The sequence below is a fragment of the Lontra canadensis genome, unplaced genomic scaffold (assembly GCF_010015895.1).
Source record: "Lontra canadensis isolate GAN:19392208 unplaced genomic scaffold, GSC_riverotter_1.0 scaffold69, whole genome shotgun sequence".
Taxonomy (NCBI): Eukaryota; Metazoa; Chordata; class Mammalia; order Carnivora; family Mustelidae; genus Lontra; species Lontra canadensis.
The window spans coordinates 4405560-4423005 of NW_022631063.1; the positions used below are offsets into that span (position 1 = coordinate 4405560).

At 37.6% G+C, this 17446-nt stretch overlaps 1 protein-coding gene across 1 annotated transcript in view; it reads right to left on the bottom strand.

Moving 5' to 3' along the window:
• SCN9A (sodium voltage-gated channel alpha subunit 9) overlaps positions 1-11227 on the bottom strand; it is a 166526-nt gene extending 155299 nt beyond the window's left edge. Inside the window, exon 1 of the mRNA XM_032880361.1 lies at positions 11162-11227. The gene's annotated coding sequence lies outside the window, so the exon portion shown is untranslated. The remainder of the gene's footprint in view (positions 1-11161) is intronic.
• Positions 11228-17446: the final 6219 nt, after the last annotated feature.

Here is a 17446-nt window from a genome sequence, read left to right on the forward strand (position 1 = left end):
AATATAAGAGCTAAATCTATAAAACTAAAGAAAGCATAAGAGACTATCTTTAAAACATTGGATTTGGCAATGTTTTCTTGGATATGGCACCAAAAATATAAGTAACAAAAGAACCAAAACAGATACACTGGATGTCATCAAAATTGAAAACTGGTGTGTCAAAGGATACTGTCAGAGAGTGAAAAGGCAATGCAGAGAATGGATAAAATATTTGCAAATCATATATCTGAAAAGAAATTAATATCCACAATATATAAAGGATTCCCAAAACTTAACAACAAAAACAAATAACTATTAAAAAATGGGCAAAGATCTTCAACAGACATTTCTTCAAGGAAGATGTACAAGAGGACAATATGCACAATGAAATGATACTCAACTTCACTAATCATTACAGAAAAGTAAATTAAAACCACAATGAGATACCATTTGACACCCAGGAGGACTGTCGCTATTTAAAAAAAGAAAAAAAATAAATGTTAGCGAGAGTATGGAGAAATTGAAACCCTTATCCATTGCTGGTGGGAATGTAAAATAGTGCAGCTGATGTGGAAAATGGCATGGCAGTTCTACAAAAAATTAAACAGAATTACCATATGATCCAGCAATTCCCTTGTGGGTATATTATATACCCATGAAATTTAAAGCAGGGATGCAATCAGATATTTGTCTTCCAACATTCACAACGATATCATTATTCCTAATAACCAAAGTATAAAAGCATCTCAAACATCCATCCGCTGATGAATGGATGAACAAAATGCGATCTATACATACAATGAAATACCAGGCAGCCTTCCAAAAAAGGAAGGAAATTCTGACAGAGGATACAACATCTATGAACCTTAAAAATATTATGCTTGGTGAAATAAGCCAGACAGAAAAGAACAATTATTACATGATTCCACTTACACGAGGTACCTAGAATAATCAAATTCATGGGTAAAGAGAGTAGAATGGTGATTACCAGTGACAGGGGCGGGGGGAGCAAGGTAACGTGTTATAGTTTAATGGGTACAGAGTTTCAGTGTGGAACGATGAAAAAGTTCTGGAGATGGACGGTGGTGATGGTTGAAAAACAATGTGGATGTACTTAATGCTCCTGAAATACACACTTAGTAATGGTTAAAGGGGCAAATTTCATGTTATAAATACTGTACCACAATGTTTTTTATTTCACAAGAATTTGCTGAAAACTGTAAGGAAGAGAGAGTCAGTAGAATACCAAAGTCATAGCAGTTAGCAGGGGGTCAAGCTTGACGGGATGTAAGTGTGCTTCCCTCGTATCTACTTTGCTAGGCAATATTCCTCTCTATCTATGCAGTAGAACTATTTCACAAGAAATCGTACAGCAGATACAAAAAAAAAATCAAAATATGTAAAATATTACTATATTCTCACCATGTTTTAGTTTCCTGAATTTAAACATTTAAAGATACTCGCATTTGTAACCTCTGTCATGTTAGCTCTTTTGTCCTCAAATGATAATCAGGGCTTCTAAGACTCTAATTTATTGCAGATGGGAAAAGACTATAAAACATTTACATATAAATCACAAAGAAATGGCAAGAAGATTAATTTTATATGGAAATTAGGAATTTCCAGAATATCTGTTTGCATTGTGTGGTACCTAAATTCAGAACAGGATCCCCAAAAAAGTAAAAAAAAAAAAAAAAAGGCACAATTCACCTCCTCCAAAGTTTGTCCCATGCTGGTCATTGAAGCATTTGTTCATTATACAGAACTCTAGGCAGATTACACAATCTTTCCCAAATTAAGAAAAGTCCCACACCTTCTATTACTTTCTACCTCGCTCTCCATACTTCAGCCACACTGACTTCCTTGCTTTTCCATAAATACATCAAATATGCCTTCAGGCTGGTGCAACTGCCGCTCCTTGTGCCTGGCATGATTTTCCTGTTGCTGCCCCAGCTCCCTCATTTCCCTACCTCTTTCAGATCTCTGCGCAAATATCACCTCTGAAAGGTTCTTCTAACCACCCTTATTAAATAATGCCTCCTTCCCTCAATTCTCTCTGTCCTGCAGTATGTTTCTCCACAGCGTACAGAGTGGGTTCTGTTTATTGACTCACTATCTGTCTCAAAACTAGCATGAAACCTCCATGTTCTGTTCACCATTACACCCTGCGGCAGTGCCTGAGTAGCTACTCCGTAAATACCTGCTAAAGGACGCATCGCTGCTCAACTGCGGAAACGTAAATGCTGAGAACAGTGATGCTGAGTTTGAAGAGCCGACCTGGAGCTACTCAGACTCCCTTTACTGCTACCCTTGGGATCTCTGCCAGCCTCTTCCTCCCCACAAACCTCAATGGCACTGATACCAGTTTGGATGCCAACTCCTGACCTACACATTTTGGAGGCCAACCAGATAGAGCTTAATGATTGATCACCAGCTCCAGACAAATCAGTTGGAAATTGTAGTTTTAACTTTTTTTTTTTTTCCCTTTACTGTTGGACTGCAGCCCACTTCTTAAGCAAATCTTCCAAACTCTCATTTTTAGGAGAGGATCAGGGTGTCAGTCTCTGTAGGACATCAAATTGAGTATATGTTAAAACATTTTGGCTCTTTCATGCAAAGAAAGCTAAATACTGTCATCTAGAATTGATGAATCCAAACTGTGCCAAAAAAAATAAGCAGGAGTGCTATTCCTTTCCCGAGTAAGAAATAAGAAGTATGACTCTTTCATCCTGACCTAGTAATCATAAAAATCCAGGCCTGAGAAGTCTAAATTACTAACTCATCTTATCTCTCCCACATACTTAGAAAGTAAGTTTCAGTGAAAATGAGCGATTTGTAATGAGTTAAACATATATTTGCATAATAAATATGATTCATTTCATCAGCAAATCTGTATCAAGAATGACTGCATATGAGGCACCATGCAAGGATGCCAGTATGAACAAGATATGGTCTCTAACACTTCAAACTTTAACAGTCTAGTGGACAAGCTGCTGACCAACAACCATTAGAACTCAGATATATCATAGAACTCAAGGCTTCAATTGTCATGTTTATACACCCCACTCAAAGTACAGTATCTAAGTAGACACTAAATATTTAAAGAAGATCATTTGCATTAGAAAATTACATATAATACAAAGTAAATTAATTTTCCAAACATGTTTTAAAACCCTTAAGAGTAAACACCTTGAATCATTAATGTTAAACACTTTAATCGACAAATCATTGTCTCTGTGACAATAAGTACTATGATTTAGATTACATCTGAGTATATCAATTTAGGGTACTAAAAATATTTGTATTCCTCTAATTAAAAATGTCTATATTCTCAATTTCTAGGACATAAGAACTTTAGATGAACACTATCTTCTTCTTTCCTAACCCTGCATAAAGTCACTTTGCTTTCTCTACTTGTCCATCCCCTAACACCCAGGATCTCAGAAATGGCTTCATTCCCTCTTTCTTCATTTCATCAGTCATGAGGCTGAATGAACTTTGCCTAGACATTTCACACTCCTATACCTTTTTAAAGGCACTAGTCCTTTTCTTTCAAACTCTTGTCTATGTTGGGAAAGTTCATTTGATTTCCTCAAAATAAAACAAGCAAAACATTCTAATCATGGCCAAGACAGAGCAACACAGTAACATCCCTAGACCAGGAAATCAAAGTCACTCAACCTTTAAAACGACCTGAAAAATACTTTAAATGTTTTGGTACGTTTCATAATATCATAATGTTTTCAAACTTCCATTTAAATCTCAACTCTGGTTTAACACAAATACACTACCCAAGAATCAATATTCAAGATGAACATTTAAACAATCTTTAGTCTGTCTTATTCTCTAGTGTTGTAATTTCATAGTTTGCTTTCATTGCAAATGGAGATTATTTCAGCTCCTTTACGGATTGAAAAGACTTCAGTCCTTGGTAATGTAAGTACTAGGTATAGTGGGGGGGGAGGGTATATACAACAGCATTCATAGGATAAACACAATTTTGTTGCCTCTAAAAAGAGTGTGCACGTTCCTTGGGTTAGTGATCACTCAAGTCTTTGGGAAGGTTAACTAACTTCTGAGTCTTAGTGTTTTCAACTTCAAAATGTGGTTGCAAAGATTTAAAAGAACCATTTGAAGATCCCTTAATGAATTACCTAGCAAAAATGAGAGCTCCATATTTGAGGCTGTTAAAGTAATGTTATTACTAGTAATCTTAGCAATATGCAAATGGTGCTGCTACCCATATTTTTCTTTATGACAGTGTACCTGTTCATATATTCATTTTCTGTCTTCATAATGTTGCCACGACCCACCTCTTGCAATGCACAGTCTACTGGCTTTGTAACTAAGGAAGAATTGTGGGTTGCTAAAGAAAACAATAAATAAAACCAACTCAATTATTACCCTTGGTCTGAGGATTTCCTTTACAAGATTCTGGTTTTTGTTAATGATCACCAATGAAATAAAGTAAGTGGCCATATTGGCAAATATTTCCTTCAGGCTCATACATCTTATTTGTTGATTTAAAAATTCAGAGTTATACTCCCGATGATTAAAGTACTAGAGTAAGTTTGATTTCACATATAAGTGAGAAATTGCATGATATGCTCCTTAAAAAAATTCCTATCAAAGTAGATAGTTTTAAGATGCATTATGAGGATATCCGGCAAGTCACCTCCACTGAACTGCTCTCTACTAATGAAAAATTCTGATGGATCAGGTTTAAAAACAGAAAGAAAACATAACTGGATAGTTAATAAATTCTTGAGTTTTAGACACCTCTTTCATGTTTTCCTACTTATAAGTTTTTAGATACTTCAAACAAACTATTTGTAATAACTTATTACTGACAACGTTACCAACAGAGATTTCAAAATGGAATGATCCTACTAGAGATGTATATAACTAGAACTGTCTTTAAAAATAGGATTAAAAATAAATGTAACAAAAGTGCGCTTTATATGCTATACCATTTGTATTCAAAACAGAATACATTTGATTATAAGATACTGTTACCAAATATCGTACCACATTGATACACCTCATCATATGTGAGACACTGAAATGGCTATTTTGTATAGAAACCTAATTTGTATGGAACCTCTTAGAAGCAGACACTTCCAATCCCACAAATAATGAAGTTGCATTTGAGAAAAAGTATTTGGCGAAGACTGCATATAGAGCAAGACAAGTATCTAGAAAAACACATTTTAACTACACTAACAGGAATACAAATTTATTCCTCTATATTTTTAACCCTTTATAAAAACATTTTATAAATATTCTAAAATATAGTAAGGGGACGATATGGATTTTTAAGGATAACAATCCTATAAACATTCATTCCCAAAAGTCTATCGGATGATCTCATGAGATTGAAAGAACCTTGTTCCCACTTGACCCTTGAGGACTATTTCTCTTCTCTCTACATGAATTACCATGAGCTGAGTTTGTCCCAGATAACAAGAATATGTGTTAAGGGGGAAAAAAAAAATCATCGTTTAAACTTTGTTGTATTTTATTCCATGAAAGGATCATCTATAAAGATTAGTCCCATGATACCCATCTACATGGAATACTAATTTTATATCGTTATCCAGAGAAAGCAAAGGAAGGCATAACTTACCAATAAAATATTCTATGTATCTTATGCAAAATATACATATAGTTAATAAGCTATCCTTACCCTAAACCCTGAATGGTCGCTTGTCCATTGGTCTCGATAGAATAATCATTTAATGGAGTTAAATCAATAAATAAAAGGATATTTCTATATCATATAACATTTTTCTCATTTTCCCCTGTTTTATTTTTTTGTACAGATTTTAATATCTATCATTTACCTCTTTTTTGAATTTCTAATTATAGGCTCTCAGGAAGATGAAAATAATTACTTAGATTCTAAGATACACAGTTTATGAGCAACTAGTATAGTTGACAGATATTACATCTAGTAAAATCACCCCTATTTTTTAAAAAAATAATCAGATGACACAGGATGTCTAGTTTGGCATGTAACACACAAAAATTTCATTAAAATTCTCTACAGAAATGTTTTGTGATTATTTTTTAATGCATCTGTCTAATCCTATTATCCTTCTTTAGCAGCTCTATTTTCTAATTATTTGTGTTAATGGTTTGACCAAAGAGTGGAGCAAAATTTGTATTACTTGCATATATATCAAATGTTCAGAAGGTGATATGTAGAGAAGAGAAAAAGGGATAGAAAAAGAGCTTACACTGCAGAGCAGAGATGGTAGGTTAATGACATTGTAAATGTACTTACTCCCTCTAAATTTCAAAGTGAATAATCAGGTGCAATTAGTTTTATTGTGTTTTGATAAATGATTCAGAAAGCTTTGTAACGGGGGTATAGCTCAGTGGTAGAGCATCTGACTGCAGAAAGCTTTGTAAAAAATCCAAGGAGACATTTTAAAGAAATTTATAATCAGTAATAGCAGTCTCTCAAACACTTGACACAACAAAAGGAAATCATAAAATGAATAGCAAGAAATTAAAATTAAAGAAATTGTATATTTTAATAATAATATATGGCATTTTTGGCTCCCTGTTATATCACTTTAAAAATCCAAAGGTAACCCATTTCCTGTATAAAAGAAGCAATAACAGTATGTTTTCCCTTAAAATACAGTTGTTATTCTAAAGACAAAAGAAGAAAGAACTGTCCTTGGTGTGGCTAGAAAGATACCAAATAATTCAACTATATATATAATGTCAATTCAAATTTGTCTGTGGTAGATTATGTTTATTGGCACTGTTCAAGGCATTCCCACCTCTTGTCCCTCTTTATCGTGGTCTGGCATTTTTCCTCACTACCCAGAAGAGTTTTGTTCCTCCAAAGTTTATTCTACCTTTGGCTGCCAAGAGCTGATGGCTTTCCCTGTTGCCTAAAGCCATTTCCTTCCAGCTGTACATAGGGGGCGGGGAAGAGCCAGTTAAACCTTCAATGAAGAAATTTTGTTTTGCAGGATGGCAAGATGCCAAAACTGTTCTCTCACATTCTACAAAAGTAGTCTACCCACATTCTGTGAGTGCTCTTCCATAAATCCTCAAATGAAAATTACTTTCATACAATCTTATAATATCCATTTTACTATGACATTGCCATCTCAAGTGGTATTCTAGCTTACATAGCTCTGAAGAAGAAAGCTATAATACCTCTATGTAAGAATAATTAGCTAATTTGTGACATATAAAACAGGGGGCCATCTTCAATTAGTACACAAGGGCAGTCCCACTCATTATAACCACAATGTGCCACCTTAGTAGCAAATTTAACAAAATCCCTGGTGACTAGTCATGAAATAGTTTAGTCCTTCCAGAAGAAATATGATTGCAAATTCTTTACAAGAAAAAAAGCTTGTCACTTGCTAGATAAAAAATATCAAAGTTCTTTGCCTAACTGAAAGCTAGATTTTCAACCACATGTTAATACCAAAAATGTTTAGTATCTTTAAATACAGACTCAAAAAAAAAAAATGGGTGGACTTATTGCCATAAGTACATACAAGTATGTATACTTGTATAAATTCTAGTATAAATTGATACTATCACTAAGCAGCATGAATTTTGAAGCCTCCTTTCCTTCGCACCCTACAATAGTGATAGATCTTCATGGATTAGCCCATAGTCTCTCTCTGAACCTTCCCGAGTGGACACTTTGGATTTGTGAGATAATTTGTCCCTTGAATCTGGCGTAAACACCAACTTGGATCGTGCTGGCACTGGATCTATGGCCTCAGCCTCATTTGAACATCCTTCCAACGACTGAGCTCATTCAAGTATTCATATTTATTACAAGATAACATTTTAAATTTAGTGATTACTGAAAGACCCTCAAAACTAATTAAACCTAATAAGAATTAAACCTAATAAGGTCATCATTGCATGTTAGAAGTCACTCATATAAAAGTCACTGTTCGCCTATGCACTCTAACTTTCCTTCCAAATATATTTTAATCCAGTTGTGGTTACTGCTTTCCTAAGAATATGCTATAATCTACTTACCTTTGAACACCTTATTGCCTACACTGCTGAAAGATGGGGATATATCCCAGGATATTTTACTTCCTCAAAATCACAGTACAGAGTTGTAAATGTACCAGATGCTCAACAAATAAAAAAGAAATTGAATCATAAAATACAGAAATTGACTGGGTTGATGTACTTTATGGTGAAAGAAGTCAGATCTTTGTACTTTATTATTTACATAAATAGTTAGGAAACCCCTCCCTCCACTACTTCATGCCAGGGTCTGTTCTGAACACTGGGCCAACAATAAAGACTTGGTCTCTGTTCCTTTAGAGCTTTCAGTATTCAAATACAAAAAATATCTGCATGCTATAATAAGCACCAGGAAACAAACAAGTACCAAGAAGGAGACTAACAGGTGACAACCTACTTTTGACAGGTGATCAAGAATGATCACCTGAGGAAGAGAATTTTGATCTGAGATGTAAAGTTTGAGAAGGAGATAGCCATTCAAAGAGTGAAAGGAGCTGTCCACACACTGGGAACAGCATTAAAAGGGCCTTACGGGGTGAAATTATTCCCTGTGTTACAGATGCTAAAAGACCAGTGTGACTGGAGCCTATAAATGACAGGGATGGATTCAGTGGGGTTATAAAGAAGGGCCAGATCAAAGAGAGCTGTATCCTAACAGAAGGAATTTGTTGTTGATTGATTTCTATGTTTCTGCATTTATTCCTTTTTTTTCTATGCAGTTAGCTAATGAATGCTTTTAAGGAGAGTCATGATGGTATTGCTGTGTATGGAGAGTGAATCATGGGGGAGGAAACTATGGAAGTAGAGAGACTAGCAGGAAGCCTATAGCAGAAATCCAGGTAAATTATGATGGTGGTTTGAACTAATTTACTGGCATAGTAGACATAGAGAACAAGGCAAAAGAGATATATCTGAGAAGTATAAATGGATAGAGATATATTTGGAAGAGAAAACTGATAGATCTAAATCTGGACTAGCTATGGATGAAATGCTGTCTTGAGGAAGAGAGAGAGCAGTAACATTTGGATGGTGAAGCCATTTATTCAGATGTTAAAGACTGGAGGGAAAGATCTAAGACAGTTTTAGAGAAAATCATAATCATACCATCATGAGATTTAGAAAGATCCATTTACATTAATAAACTTTAAGCTCCTCAGCAAAGTCATGCCTTAGATTAGCAAAATACCAAATAAATCCTTCCAGCATATCACATTCTTTCATGCATCTACTAGGAATAGAAATTAGATAAATGTTAATTTCTACCATTAATGTAAAATGCAGTGTCTATTTTTTTTTTCTTGCCACAAAGAAAGTGGTTTGGTCAGACTGAATACAGTGAATAAGACCTCACTGGTTTCACCCCTGAATTTCTTTTTCTTTGCTGCCAAAACTCACCTCAGCAACAGGTAGCAAAAACACAGAAGCACTACCCCTGGAGGGTTCCCATGATTATTTCCTGGCCCTAGGGGACACAATGAGGCATAAGGATGCTCTCGGCCAAGAGCCAGACCTGACTCATCTTTCTTCTGTAGACTCTTCAAGGTACCCAGTTAGCCCTGCCTTAAACCATAGGAATCATGGCGTACTGTAACTGAACCTCTGTAAAAATACATCACTGTGTCCCATGATTGCACAATGGTTCACTTCCAAAAGGGAACCTCCAATAGACAGGTAATGAAACAAAATGCAAAAACTTCTCTTAAGCAAAACTATTACCAGTTGACTAAATCAAAGGCACACTCTCCATTATACCAAATGTCAAATTTTGTCTAGCATTCTGTGAATAAGCTATTCTATCATGATAACTTCATACATGAAAATCAGGTAAGACTAGTTTTGAATAATCAATACAAATTTTTAAATCTTATTTACCACAGCTTCTAAGAAAGTGATTTCTAGTTTAATTATTTTTAAAAATGGAAAAAGAATTTGAAGACTTTTCCAAAAAAAAAAAAAAAAGGACTATTTAACCATTGCACTGGTTTGCAGATTATATATAGTTAGGTTTTATTGTGTTAAAGCACAAATCATGAAAATGTATTTTATATTTTCAAAAGAAAGAAAGAAAGAAAAACAATGTCTTCCTCCTGGCCACTGGGAAGGAGAAAAAAAAATAGAAGAGAGCAATAATTGCATTTCTGAAAAGAAATGAACCTCCCAAAATTGACATACAGAAACTGAAAATCCACCATTCTTTCAAAAGCCTGTGTTGATTTGATCTTTATCTTTGATCTTTGTCTTATTGAAATTATTAAAGTTAGCTTTTTAGTCCCCCCCCTCCAAGCTTCTCAGATAAAAAATTGTCCTTAGCTTCAGAGGAAATAAATATTACTAGGAAGGCTGCAACTATAACTTAAAAAGAAACACTAAAATAATGAGTAAAATGTTTATTACAATCACAAAAGTTGGCATTAAAGTTTTTTAGTTTGGTAATCTTGTTTTGATTTTTTGTCTTTAATACCAGTAAGGAAAATAGCTATTTTACCCCCGAAAGTAAATGACAGTTTTTGTTGAGACCGATTAAAATGCTAAAATGACTCGAAATCTTTTCTGAATTTCACTATAAAATGCCTATTCGTTTCAGGGGGGTGGGGAAAACAACAAAACAAAACTGTGTTGGGAAATGGGGCTGAGCAGTCTCGTCAATTACTGGTGTTTGTGAGCCGGGAAGGGGTTCGCGCTGCTTGGCTGTCCCTCCAGGTAGGATCCGCTGTGCGGGTTCTGCAGGCTCACCTTTGCAGATGGGAAATACAACACAGGCTTTTTTCTCGCAGGGAATACGACCTGCCCCTGGAACTGAAACGCGTCCAACAGTTTTGCTAGCATAGACAGAAAGAAAGAACGGACGCAAACCATCAAGTATAACTGCCTCTCCTCTCCACATTTTCGGGACCTGATAGCAAACGCGCACAAAATCCGCAAAGGACCGGCCTTGCACTGCTTAAATAGGTGCCTTTCCAGCTCCCTTTCTGCAATGGCTTGGACCTCTCCTTCCGCTTCTCTCCTCTCTACTCTGCAGGTGGCATCACACCGAGTGGCCAAAACCGAGAGCCGGGAAAATGGATACAGGTGGGTGTGGCTGCTGAGGCGAGCCCCGGCGAGAGTCGGAGGGCTTCCCAGTCCGCCGCACTAGGGGAGCCACGGAAAAGGCACTTACTTGCAACCTTGCCCTCCGGTGATGCCCATCCAGCCCACCTGCACGACCTGGCCTGCGAGGCGGGCGCGGGCTTCTGGAACGCTTCCCTGCTCCTGGTCTCTCCCCGCGGCGTTCTTCTCCCTCTCTCTTTTGGCTCCTGTTGCTCCGCGGCGTCTGCAACCACCGGCCGCGGGCACCCAGGCTAGCTCTGCTCCAGCCGGGGAGAGGGTGGGATTCGAAACCAGACACCCGCGGCCAGAGCGCGGACAACGGCCAGCCGCGACACTGAGCCCCTCCTTCCGGGGCGCGCCCAGACCAGCGGCAGCCCCGCCCCCAGCCCCGGGGCACCAGCGCCGCCGAGTCCCCCGCCGCTCCTCCCTCCCTCCCCGCCCTTTCCCCAGCCAGCGCCTCCCGCTGCTCGCGGCGGGCGGGACCCTCTGGGAGCACCCCGGCGGCCAGGCTGCGGCTTCTCGGCTGTGCGCTTGGAGATGGCAGGGGAGGGGTTCGCGACCTCCCACCCACCCCTACCCCATCGGGTGGGGAGCACGGGTGTGTGTGGGGTGGGGGTGGGGAGTGTGTCCGTCCAACAGCCCCAAGAGCCCTTCCCTTACCTCACCCCCGCCCTCGTCACCCCTTCCTCCTTCCCTGCTCAGCGCAATCCGCTAACGTTTCCGAGAAGTCACTGAGTGTGGTTTGGGGGGAAGCCGGAGAACTCCAGGCCGAGGAGGTGAGGACCAATGGCAAAGGCCTGACACTCAGGACCGGGAATCGGTTACTTCTCAGAGGCTTTGCCCATGGAGACTGGAGAGGGGCCGCGCAAGACCTATCTCTAGGCTGAGATTTTTCTTTTCTCTTTTTGCAACAGATCGATCCGGTTGCCGAATCTTCTAGGGCGAAAACAAAGCGTTTCCTTTCGAAGGTGGAGTGAGGAGTCAGAGGTTGTTGCGGGGGAGAGGGAGACGTGGGGTAGAGGTTGCTTTCCCAGACCTGGACCCGCTCATCTGGATACATCATCAGGCATACAGGTTCCGAGTTTAGAGCTGGGTAGGAACGACTGTGAAAATGAATTTTTTTAAAAGATTTTTATTTATTTATTTGACAGAGAGAGACACAGCGGGAGAGGAAACACAGGCAGGAGGAGTAGGAGAGGGAGAAGCAAGCTTCCCACTGAGCAAGGAGCCTGATGTGGGGCTCGATCCCAGAATCATCGGATCATGACCTGAGCCACCCAGGCCCCCCAAAAATGAATCTTTGTAAAAATTTTTGTGTGGGTTGTGTGTGTATGTATGTATGTATGTTTTCTATAGCAGCCTGCTGGGAGGAAAAGTAATGGAAACAGGATTGAATTATTTTTCTCAAAGAGAAACAGGAAATTTCCACCAGAAAGAAAAATAAAAGGGTTATGTTGGGGTACGGCGGATTTCTGGATTCAGGCCTTAAAAGAGGGTAGATCACATTGTATAGTGTACAGTATAGTATAAACGTAAGGTGTTGGGCATTTGCATCTATGGTTTATTTGCTGCCACACCTTCTACTGTGGAAATGATACTCTGGTAAATACACAGGATTTTTTAAGTCCAAGGATTTACCTATCCCTGCTGCTTAACTGAGTTTCTGAGGCTTGCCCTGGGGCGTTTATCTTACATTTACATTTGTGACTTGCAAGAAAGCCAGTGCGGGAGGGGAGATTTCTCTTTCACAGGCTCTCCACTCAAGGGTGAACTTGGTCTCTTGGAGATAATCCTCAGTGCCACATCACAGCCAAATCATCTTCTCTTCCTTGATTGGTTGCAGACTTAGAAAGAAGAGTTCAACTGTACTAGGAGTGACAGCTTTTTTTTTTTTTTTTATTAGACTTAATCAATGTTGCTTTCTTCTTTTTTCTTTTCTTTTTTTGGCCATATTCAAGTCCCTTCTCAACTAAATTGTACAATGCATAGTCACAGAGAAGTAAAATGAGTTCAATCAACCCTCTGTCTTAAGGCTCTCTGACATCTGATCTGGTATCTATCAGGGAATAATCCATATGATGTTCAAGTCAGAACCACAGGATTTCAAGTCATGTCATTTTTTTTTCCTTAAGAGGAAAAATTAGAACACACTTTAGCTGAGTGAGACAACTGAAAAAATGATTAATGCCTCCAAAATGATGAAGTTTATTAATTTAACTAACACGGATTTGATCAACAAATTCCAAAATACTCAAAACTTTTAGAGAAGCAAATCAAGAACAAACCAAAGTCAATATTATAAAATATAGTGAGTCTATTGGATTTGTTATTCCTAGAGAGGTTGCAAAATGAAGATAAAAATAAATGTAAAATGAATTGATAAATAATGGTACCATATGGAAAGAATTACTATAAAATGTTAGAGTCCCTTCAGTGGTTGTCATATAGCATTACCCAGAAGACATCACTTGGGATAGTGATGGAATATTGGACTGGGATCCACTGGCTTAATAAAGTGTAGCAGTTTTTAATAGTGAACAAAAAAGTACTTTGCATCAGTGTGGTAGGAAAGAGAGATTTGGTGTCCTTCTCCCTCTGCCACTAAGAAAATAATACCATACACCATGTTTTGTCAATGAGCATATATACGGTTGATCTTTGACCAACATAGGCTTGAACTGCATATGTGTACTTATGTACAATTTTTTTCAATATATGTATGTTGGAAAATACTTTTGAGATTTGCAACAATTTGAAAAAACTCCCAGATGAGCCATATAGTCTAACAATATTGAATGTTAATATTTGCAATGCTGTATTATGACTATAACTACAATACTGTATGTCATAAAAATTTTATAATGATTCACTCATTAGCAGATAGACTAGGCTACCATGAAGCTATCACACTGCTGCTGCTTTGTTATCAATGCGTGAATCATCACACTTATAAATAAAAATGAATTTCTTTTTCACATTATCTTTTCTGTTTTCGATGTCCAGTGTTGGTAATACAGATTCTACTCTAAGAGTTCAGTCACAAGTACGTATTACACTCGATATACCTACATTCTTGTTACGGGTCACCCAAAACAAAACTTCCTCATTCTGGCTGAAGGATCCCTGGAGGGATTTGCCTATGAGCTCACTGGTAAAGGATGGTGTATATTATTCATTATCTTCCCAAGTCTCTTTTACCTTTCAGCCATTTATCCCATATCTATTTTATGTATCATTTTTAATCTCCCAAACACTTTGTAATCGTTGCTTTTCGTCTATGTTGTTTGTATTTTTATTGCCTTTTTTGGCAGCTCTGAGATTTTTGTCTCTGTTTAAACCCATGAAAGAACTATCTGAAACTCTTCATAAAGTATTACACTAAACATAGCTGAGAGTTCATCAAACATTAAGTGATGGTGTCACCTGTGTTGTTGAGAGGCTTAAAGGGGAGGCCTGAATTATGGGAGACAGAAAAGATACTGGTTGAACCAGCCAACCACCGGTAAATTCCTAAGGCTGTTCACAAATGATGTTCTATAATTTGGGCACAAAAAAGTATAATGTGTTGAAATTAATCAATAGTATCTTCCAAAACCAGTATAAGAATAAATATTTATTTTACTTCATGATACCATGGAAATCTACCCTTCTATCTTGGCCATAATTGCCTCTCCAATTGTTAAAACTTCTATAAAATTTCTGGAGAAGAAAGAAATAGACAGTAATATGAAGATAGTAAATTAAACAGCACAGTACCAGAAGAGTTTGTTTTTTTCTCATTAAGTAGGATTATAATTCTATATTTATCTTCTAGTATCTGCTACTTGGCAATATTCTAACTTGAGTAAAAACAATTATGCTGTTGTGAAAATGAAAGAATAAAGCTACACTTTTTTGTGTATACATAGCTAAAAAGCAGGTTTCAAAAGTCAGCTTTCAAAGTAGGATTAAAAAGAAAGAACTACAATTAAAACAGTGCAATACACAAGGAAGATTATCAGTCATAGGTTGGGATAATAAAAAGATGGACAAAACAATAGCCAAGCTATGGAAAGAGCCCAGGTGTCCATCAACAAATGAATGGATAAAGATGTGGTGTATATATACAATGGGATACTATGCAGCCATCAAAAAACACAAAATCTACCATTTGCAACGACATGGTTGGAACTAGAGGGTATTATGCTAAGTGAAATAAGTCAGAGAAAGATAATTATCATATGATCTCTCTGATATGAGGAATTTGACAGGCAGGATGGGGGTGCGGGGAAGGGAAGGGAAAATGAAACAAGATGGGACTGGTGAGGGAAACAAACCATAAGAGACTCTTAATCTCAGGAAACAAACTGAGGGTTGCGGGAGGACCGTGCATAGGAGGGATAGGGTGGCTAGGTGATGGACATTGAGGAGGGTATTGCTATGGTGAGTGCTGTGAACTGTGAACTGTGTAAGACTGACGATTCACAGACCTATATTCCTGAAACAAATAATACATTATATGTTAATAAATTAAAAAAAAGATGGACAAATTATGCAGAATGAGACAACGAAAGAAAAATGGTTTCCTAAATGTCTCAGCATTAGAGTATTTGCTCTTCTAAATTGAAATGGTATGAGTTTTTGTGCCAGTAAACTCATGTGAAGAAAAATAAACGTGTTTTTTCTTGCACGTAGTAGATGCTCTATAATATACTGATGGGTCAGTTATTCATGAAGATTTCCCACTAAGTCAAACAGCCCACCAAAGTCCTCTACTAGAACAGTGCTTTTGCTGATCAGATGCTTTCTATAGAATGCCTTTTCATCAAAACTGCTGTTCTCAAAGTTCTCTTCTTACAGAAGCCTTGAACTAAACTAGTTACCCAATATATGAAACATTTGTGGTAGACACTGAGCAGCATGATACGGGAGACTGATTGATCACTGAGAGAATGGATATAAACAAGGTGAGTCCTGTGATGGTCCCAATTTACCTGAAATTAGTTTCTGGACTACAAAACAAGAAGGGGGAAATACAAAAAGAGCCCTACAATCTCCCTGAATTGAGAAGATGGAAACTGGAATTTGAGAGGCTGAAGCAACTAGAATTTGTAGCACAGAGGACCATAGAGAAGAATTCTATGCAGCGATCCACAGAGGAGTGCCCTCAAGTTTTTGGTGGATACTGACATGTGGTGGTGTGAGAACCAAGGCCAGGGAATAGAACTAATACCCAAGGCCAGGGAAAGAACTAATGGAAAATTCTAGGTCACAGAATCCCTAGACCTCACATAGGCTAGAAATAATTTGTGTTTCCCCAGCCAAGGTGGAAAAACCTCATCACAGATGAGATATTGTAGAGTCCTTAGAAGGACATGGTCTTAGTAATGGGGCTGTATTTGTTTTAGATTAAAGTCGTTTTGCATTTAAAAGCAGACTTAAAATGACCCAACTGATTTCAACTTGCTTAAATTCTAGCCAGGATAAAGTCCATCACTTTCTAAGGGACTTAATGATGTAAAATTAACACTGCTAGTATCCAATTTAAAAACTTAACAGGCATGCAAAGAATAGTCAGCAGAAAACTCAGTCAATAGGAACAGATCCAGAAATGGCAAAGATGAGAGAATTAACAGTTGAGGACGTTAGGTTCCATATTATAAGTGTGCTCTGTATGCTCAAGATCATAGAGAAAAATCTGAACATTATGAGGAGAGAAATAGAAGATATAAAAACAACAGAATGGAACTTCTACATATGAGAAATATGGTATCAGAAATGAAAATTCACTGTATATAAATGCAATTCTCAGGAGAACAAAGAATACATGTGTATATGCAAAATAGAAAATTCATGATCTCTGTAATCCCAGACTTCATGTGCAACCTTTTTTGACAGGTTGACTACTCTCATTTCAGACTTTAATTTGCCTATATAAATAAATATGTCATTATTATCTGAAACAGTAAAATATTAATGCAATAATTGCCTTGCAGTTATAATAATTCATAGGGAATTGTGATCATCTTTAGCTTTGGATAAGCATTTTAATATATTTACCTAATATATTACATTTATTAAGTTCACCCTCAAGAATCAGAAATTTTCAGGGCACCTGAGTGGCTCAGAGGGTTGGGCTTCTGCCTTCAGCTCAGGTCATGGTCTCAGGTCATGGTCTCAGGGTCCTGGAATCGAGCCCCACATTGGGCTCTCTGCTCAACAGGGAGCCTGCTTCCCCCTCTCTCTCTGCCTGCCTCTCTGCCTACTTGTGATTTCTCTCTCTGTCAAATGAATAAATAAAATCTTAAAAAAAAAATCAGAAATTTTTTCCATTAAAGTTATATGAAACAGATTCTGAAGGTAGTTCCAAGAGAGA